The sequence below is a fragment of the Dipteris shenzhenensis genome, chromosome 5 (assembly GCF_047967505.1).
Source record: "Dipteris shenzhenensis isolate YYH24624 ecotype China chromosome 5, Dip_SZ_1.0, whole genome shotgun sequence".
Taxonomy (NCBI): Eukaryota; Viridiplantae; Streptophyta; class Polypodiopsida; order Gleicheniales; family Dipteridaceae; genus Dipteris; species Dipteris shenzhenensis.
The window spans coordinates 50609616-50617466 of NC_141600.1; positions in this window are offsets into that span (position 1 = coordinate 50609616).

The following is a 7851-nucleotide window of genomic DNA, read 5'->3' on the forward strand; positions in this document are numbered from 1 at the left end:
CGACATCGGTGGCCGGTTTGGCAGATGGGGGACAATCGTACCAGGGACAGCTTCACCCATTCATGACTGTTGGGCACCCAAATGCTTCGTGCGGCCACGAGAGCGACCCTTCTCCACCTCCTCCCTTGCTGCTGCTGTTCATTTGAGCCGCTCTATTTAGCAAATTGGCACTTTTAAGCGTGCCTTTTCCTCCCCTCGATTTCGACGCCCACCGACACATCATGGACTTTGCCTGCTCCGGTGTAGCATCCCCAGAAAATTTAGTGCATTTTCTTTTCATCTTTCGATCTATAGCTTTTGTCTAGGACTGTCAAGTGATTTGAAGTGGCGCGTTGGAACTTGGAAGAGGGCTCAAGAGACCGACGATGCAATGAAGGCTAAAGATTGCAATTTGGACCAAATCTAGCAGAGCACAAGAGCATCTGAGGAGGACATAATAAGTACCATGCACTTCTTAAGTAGAGAACTGAACAAATGACGGGGGAGAAAAACAACAATATCGGAATGCCGTAGGCGTATTCTGACCAACAAAGGAGAGGGGCAAATAGACGACCTGAAAGGGAGTAGACATTTAAAATAATCTAAGATCGAGGCAAAGGATACAATTTCAAAGTGCAATAGTTTAAGGGAGTTTGGGTTCGAGGAATCTTAGCAAGGAAGTGTGTCACTGTACACATGACATGTGCTCCCCAAGAAAGCAAAAGTCTTTGGTTGCCGGCCACCTTCAGCCCATCCCAATAATATATGTATATTTCTTACTAACGCAATAATCCTTACTAAGGATCCTTCCCTTATGAGCTTTTTCGCAAAATCTACTCTCATTCAACGTTTCAATCCATGAATGATTCCTCCCAAGAGGTCATAGTCAAACTTTTACTAGCACTCTTTGGGAGAGGGTTTAAAGAGCAATAAGGGGGGGTTCCCAATTGTTGTTGGACACGGGCTTCACCTCGTATGTTATGTCCACCAATCTATGGAGTCAAAATAGTCGTTCGTCTGGCCCACCGATTCACAAGCTCATAGTTTTTTTTAAAGCCCCACCATGGGGCACATTACCCCACACTCTACGTAGGGCTCTACTCAAGAGGCACCCTAATGCTTGAGCCACAACTACACCTCTGCTCCCTTTCTCGAGTTAATGAATAACATAAATACCACAAAGTCGGTCGACTTCGTAAGGCGTTAGACTGGGACCTAAGGGCCTAAGTTCATATCCCATTTGCGACTAATGATCGGTCTAATTCTATTGAATACTCTCTTGGGTGGCACATTGAGGCTACTCCACTTTTGTTTCCTATTCAAGCATGACTCACCCGCCAGCTCATTTGTTTATAGCAGGTGGATACATGTGAAAGCATAGAACCTCTAATGCAAATTTTGATTGGGTGGAACAACGTTCGTCCATCCAGATCAAGGTCAGTGGGATTGTTTCATTAGTTTACTACACTCAGGGTAATCAATTCACTACTCAAAGGCTCTGCCACGATTTCTACAAAAGCTAAGATGGGATACGAAAAATGTATCCCCAACTCAAGACCTCATAGCTTCTTTATTCATCTCTCAGCTTGTTAAATCAATGGCTATTACTATAACTTGAGCAACTCTACATGGCTTTGCATACTCTTCTTTAAGACTCATCCTAGCCATGTGTCCCCTACCCATCACATCTATCCCCCTCTCCAAGAGAGCATTCCCACAATACCGAATTCGACATTCTTGAAATTCTTGATTAGCTTAGATTGTAATTTCCACCGTTCGCACCATAGTTTTCTTCAGATTCCATGATATCAATAGCTATCAACCATAACTTGATTGGCTTTATATTGCTTTATATGGACTCTCCTTCAAGACTTTCCCTAGCCACGTGTCCCTACACGTGATGATATTTGGGTTTTCCATCATCCCTTACCTTGATTTGGCTGCAAGTGATTAGGGCTCATACTTAAAGTTTGCTCACTTTCAATTATGTCGTTACACCATCAAACCAAACCCAGTGCTATTGGTGGAATAGCATCAGATTTATAACAGCCTATGGCCTGCTTCACAACCTGCCTCCACTGCTCAAAACATCAAATTTCCTAAGCCTTTCACAAGGAAAGCTAGTTGCTTGTTTTATTTGAAGTTCTTACGAATTTGGGCCCTCACTATCTAGAAAGTCATAGAGCTCAATCTCAACTTCTCAATAGAAAAGAGAGCTACTAAAGTCTAAGTTAGGGATAAAAAATTATCGCAAAAATATGACTATTGCCTTTTTTTGGGAGGTACGACTACTTTTTAATCTACATGCTTTTTCCCACGCCTCCATTGGCCTATTAGCTACAATAAGTTTCTATCTTCATGCAAATAAGCAACTAGTCCTAGCATATAAACATGACCTAAGATATAGATGTTGCTTCATTCGCTATGGCCTCTCAACATTCAGCTAGATAACAAAATAAAACAAGCCGATTTTATCTATTCTATGGCATCTCAATACTCAGGTAGATAAATAAAATAAAGCAAGCCTGCTTTATATATTAGAGGAGAGATCAATTCCCAAAATTTAAAGACCTTAATGCAAAGTTTGGCCAACAATAGAGGGGCATACTGCCATGGCCTATGCTTCAAAGTAGCAGATTACAAGCTAGAAAGAGAAAACGCTATATCTCGAAGACACACACTAATTAGACCATCCTTTCTTTTTTTTTGGGGGGGGGCGAGGACAATTGACTAACTAGTATTGAGGGGCTCTTTCAGGTGGGCTTTGGTGAGGTTTATCAATTGGTTGTTTAAAGCCTTGGGGCTAGTGTGATTAACCCTAACGTAGTTGGATACTTAGTCTTTTTTTAGACCTTTAAACCATCCTTCTTACTAGTAAGCCGAGAGAGATTCTACATGATTGAAACTAAACCAAACATAATCACTGATTCCCTAACATCTACCTCTCAATGCCATTTATGGTTATGAACTCCCCATACCACTACTACCTCAATAGCTCCAAGGTAGGGCAAAGAGACTAGGGTAGAGGGGAAACCGGCTGAGTCACCTTTGAGAGTAGCTTTCTACTTTGCACCAAGAACAAAACTAACACATCAACCTAGTCCTCTATATAGCAGCTTCAACTTGGATCCAAAACACTTTGAGTTACTTGGCAGTCCCAAAGGAGATGATAGACTCTTCAAACGCTTTCCTACAAAGGGGATAGATAAGGTTTACAACTAAACAACATGCTAGCCTCCCTTGAACCCATCGAGTTATGAGTAAATCACATTTCAAAGCAACAAGCTTGCCTTCCCTAAAGGACAATCCTTTCAAATATCTTTTAGCTCAATGGCATTCTACAAGCCAAAAATTTTGGACCATGGTTGTGTGTGTCATCCTTGCGTAAAAGGCCATGCTAATGTTTTACGCTATTGTTTCAATTTCTCGAGTTATTGAAACTATTTATGCCCATCTTTTATTATTTAAGCAATGGTAGGGCATCTTTTAGTATTAATAAGACGCTCCTTTTTGTTTGGGGGCAATCGACTTTTACCATCAGCTCTTCACCTCGGAGTTTTGAGCTCCATTTGTTTCTGAAACGAGAGACTTTTCTTGTCGAGTGGCCGATTTTCGTCACAAAGTCAGGGCTGAGGAAGGACTAAGAGTGACCTCTCCATTCATATCGTTCATTCACCTGAGTCAATCATATCATAGATGGAGATAGCGAAAGGAAGACATTAAAACCGACCCTTGTCAGTAGTAGCTTCACGTCGCACAACCTTGAACGTACTCCCGGAAGTTTGAACTTTCAACACAACGCAAATCATGCAGTTTGCATCGGTTTTCCCGTTCTGCATTGCAGTCCTGAAGACTCCAGACCTCGGTCCGGAGTCCGGACAGAAATGGGGAGAGCCTTGTTTCGAGAGCGAGGTAAAATCGTAAATTTAGAACTCGAAACTGACTGCAGTTTATATTGACATTTTCTTGAAGAATGGTGCCCGTCCAAGTATAACTACTTGGCACTGTTCATCTTTACAAGAAAATTCGTCGCGAGTGTGGACGATGTAGGCCTATTTGATGCTGTGCCAATCATAGGTATAAATGTGTAGCGTGGTATATACTATATCAGTGGTAGTAATTAGCTATTACGTAGAAATATAAAAGCACGCAGTTGAGATTCGCAGGACGGAGAGTTACAGCTAACACTACACATCTTGCCAAGAGTTCCGAGGCTCAACAATCTCCATCCGCTTACGATACGCTTTTTCATGGCGGCAATGCCCCACAAACGCGATGTTTGAGTCAGTTTGACGCTTAGCTTTATGCGCATTTTAGCTATGGTTGCCCATCTCTCCTCTCTCTGCTCTGAGATCAGGTATTGTTGGGAGCAGTGGTTGCACAGCAGATGCTGTTGCCCCAGCATTGTTACGAATCAGAAGGATTAGCGTGGCATTACGGAAAGCAACGAACATGACAAGACTAGAATCAAGCTCGTGGAGAATCACCTTTGTCTTCCGTCAACTCACCCTCAGGACCAGGAACTCGGCCGGCTGAGAATGGACGTTTAAGTCTCTGCTTACCCCACTAACGAGCGTTTCTGTCTGACTGAGCAGACATATCTTGTAACTTCTAATTATCGTTGTCTCTCTTCTCTTTTGCTTATAAAAGGCGATCAGGTTTTCTTCAACGCCAATCCCTGGAGAGGCTTTTGCTTTTGGAGTGAATTTGTTGATCTCTGATTTGCTTGCTTCCCCATTCACCTTTGGGCGTCGTCAAAACTTCTTCTCACCACCAACCAATCACGAATCGGGCGTCACATCGACCGGCAGCCTTCTTGTACATGCGCGAGAACGTGCATTTGCAGCAATTACTGTCGCGACTGGTAACGCCTGCTGTTGAAATCAGAGACTTTGTACCACCACCATCCTCTGTCCACCATTTCTGTGCATCCCATGTGCAAAGAGCGCTGTCGAAAGCCCTCCCTCAAATGCGCAGAGCTCGTGCCTTGAGATCTACAAGGACTGGTTGCAGATCCCGTACTCTTGTTTGGCACTTAGCTCACCATTTTGTTATTGTATTCGACCTCAACCGCGAATTCTACAGAGCATATTGAGCAATACTAGTCGTCATACTTCTCGTTTGCGAACCTTAGCTTTACATATGGATTGCAAAAACATTGCAGACATGCATCCCAATAGACTTCAAGCCCGTCCGACGACACCTTTTCCGCTGATATCAGGATGAGAACTTCCCGCACAAGTTCCAACAGCAGGGGCTTCCTTCCAAATTCCTATATGCTCCATAACATCATGCTGCAGCTGATTCGTTCGCCGATCCCTGAGAGGCGGGAGTTATTTTTCTGTCAAGAGGGGTCTCGCCAAATTGTAAATCAACCGGTCATTCGCAGATAAATCCAATATACGTGTATCTATCTTTTAGTGTCTCTTCAACTCTGAGGGATCGGCCGGACCGTCAGCTTTTAATCAACTTGTTTTACGGTGAACACCTACATCAAATTTACCACCGTGTCTGTGTCGAGCTCGGTAACTTTCTCTTCTACAATTCAAGACCTTAAACATCGTGGGGACATACTTCAGACCTTAAATCGGGATCCTTGTGCGTGATGGATCTTGGATCGAAAAGCTACACATTTTCTCATTCTCCTAGAAACTTTTCCTCGTTGTCCTAGAAATTATTTTGAATCTCCAAGAAGCTTAACTTTGGATTCCTCGAACCTAGATCATAAGATCTTTAGTTAGTGCCTTCTTCCTTTTGAAACCTCTCATGACATTCATGCTACTCAAGCTTTACGCCCACCAAATCAAGCTACTCAAAGGCCACTAAAATAACTCATACATGCATTCATGCATGCATGATGAAGATTTCTTATTCTTTGCCTATTGGAAATCATCAATGCCTACATGTAACATTCTTTTGTAAAGAACATTTAACCTAGAAAAATAAATAAAATAGTGCAATCTTGAAGGGATATTGCTAAGAACTAAGCAGGTCCACACATAAACAAGAAACGCATCTGTTTCATGCTAAGTGATGCTAATAAAAAATTCGAATCATGAGTATGACTTTTTGAGCTCACACATTTTTAAAAAATGTATAATGTATACATCTTCCGCCTTGATCCTTTGCATTAGAAATACACTGCATATAAAGGCTCATCATGACTATCATGACTCTTGTGCTAAAACTTAAAAAGACCTTGCTATCGACTTACATAAAACCCAAACCATGTGCAACCCACCAAACAAAGAGATTATTAAATTGGATGGCCTAATGTGCACAATAAATTTTTAATTAATGTTCAAAACTTTAAATTATATTTTTAAATCCTGTTATGTCCATGTTTACAATTAAGGGAGTATAAATGCTTATGAGCAATGCACATTCTATAGGGGGAATTCCATGAGATAAAGGGAAGTAAAGAGACATAATAAGAGAGACAAGAGAGAGAGAGAGAGAGAGAGAGAGAGAGTCACGCTTCTTTAAAAAAATGCATAATTTTACCATTAACTATGGTCCTCATGGGGGACCTCGTGGCCTCCCCTCGACCTTGAGTTTGTGATAGCCATTTCTCAAAGCCTCTATGATGCTAGCTGCATGGGATTGCAAGAATAGAAATGTCTTTAAGGACTAGTTATAGGCCGTGGTTAAAAGTAACCTCAAGGACCTTGCTGCAGTCCTCAATAGGAAGGATACATTAGCGAGTGAGTGTCTTTTGGAGGTGAGAGCCTCTTTGACGAATGGTTAAAGACGCTCTGTGTCCAATTTTACTGTGTGCAATGTCGACCTTGGGAACTGTGGGAATTGTCTATTTAATATTGAGTCATCTTTTGTAGAGGTCTCCTTTTTTCGGGTTAACCATCTTTATAAATATATTCGGCTTTTAATTTTAAAAAATAAAGCTTTAAAAAACAATCACCTATCAGTAAAATTTTTTTAAAAGCAAAAGAAAATATATGTGAAAATCACACTAAGTGACTTCCAGCTCCTTTCCAAAGCACTCCTTTAGTAGCTAACGTAGTGCTTATAAAGAAAATACACATATGACTTATGCTAAACAATGTCTACTTATTAAATTCTATTATAATACTAAATTTATGTCTTGACTTTGCTCAGAATCCCAATAGACAAAATTGCTTCTCAAAGTCAAGACACCCAATATTTACATGGACTTATATATTACAATGTTAATTTGATGGACCTTAAAATACTCTCAATAGTGTCACATAAAGAAACACACTTTTGCTTATTTATAAAGATAAAAGTTGATATCATTGCACCAAAATCTTACTTTCATAAATTAAAAGGTTTAAGATCATGACTTAGGGTTGTCTTCATTCCCCCTTAAGACAAAAGCAATCTCCGACAGGTAATCTCTACTAAAGGTGATTGGTTGGCCCAAATCTAAGTGAAAATATTAGTACCATGTTCACTATTTTAAACACCAGATATTCACATGTGCTTATTGAGTTCTATGTATGTGCCATGATAGCTTTCCAAAACATTTCAAGAGATCAAATTTCTAAAGGATTGACTACCCCAAAACCAAATCTTACATGTGCTCATTGAGTATTGTAAACTAATATCTAAAATATGCCACTTAGTGCTCATGGTTATTCATGGCTGTTAAAACTATTTTAGAGTTCAAATTAAGATCCATATTGTAAATTATATTTTATGTTGGACCACTTTTATGCATACATTGTAAATCAATGTTGAACCACCCATTTTATGCTATTTAAGAACATTACAAGCATCATAGAATTATAAAGAAAGAACCAATGTTTTTATTTTTATTAACATTGACAAATTTGTAAACATTTTATTGCAATTGCTTTTGTAATTTCCGTGAAAGTAGTTCTAGACTTTCAA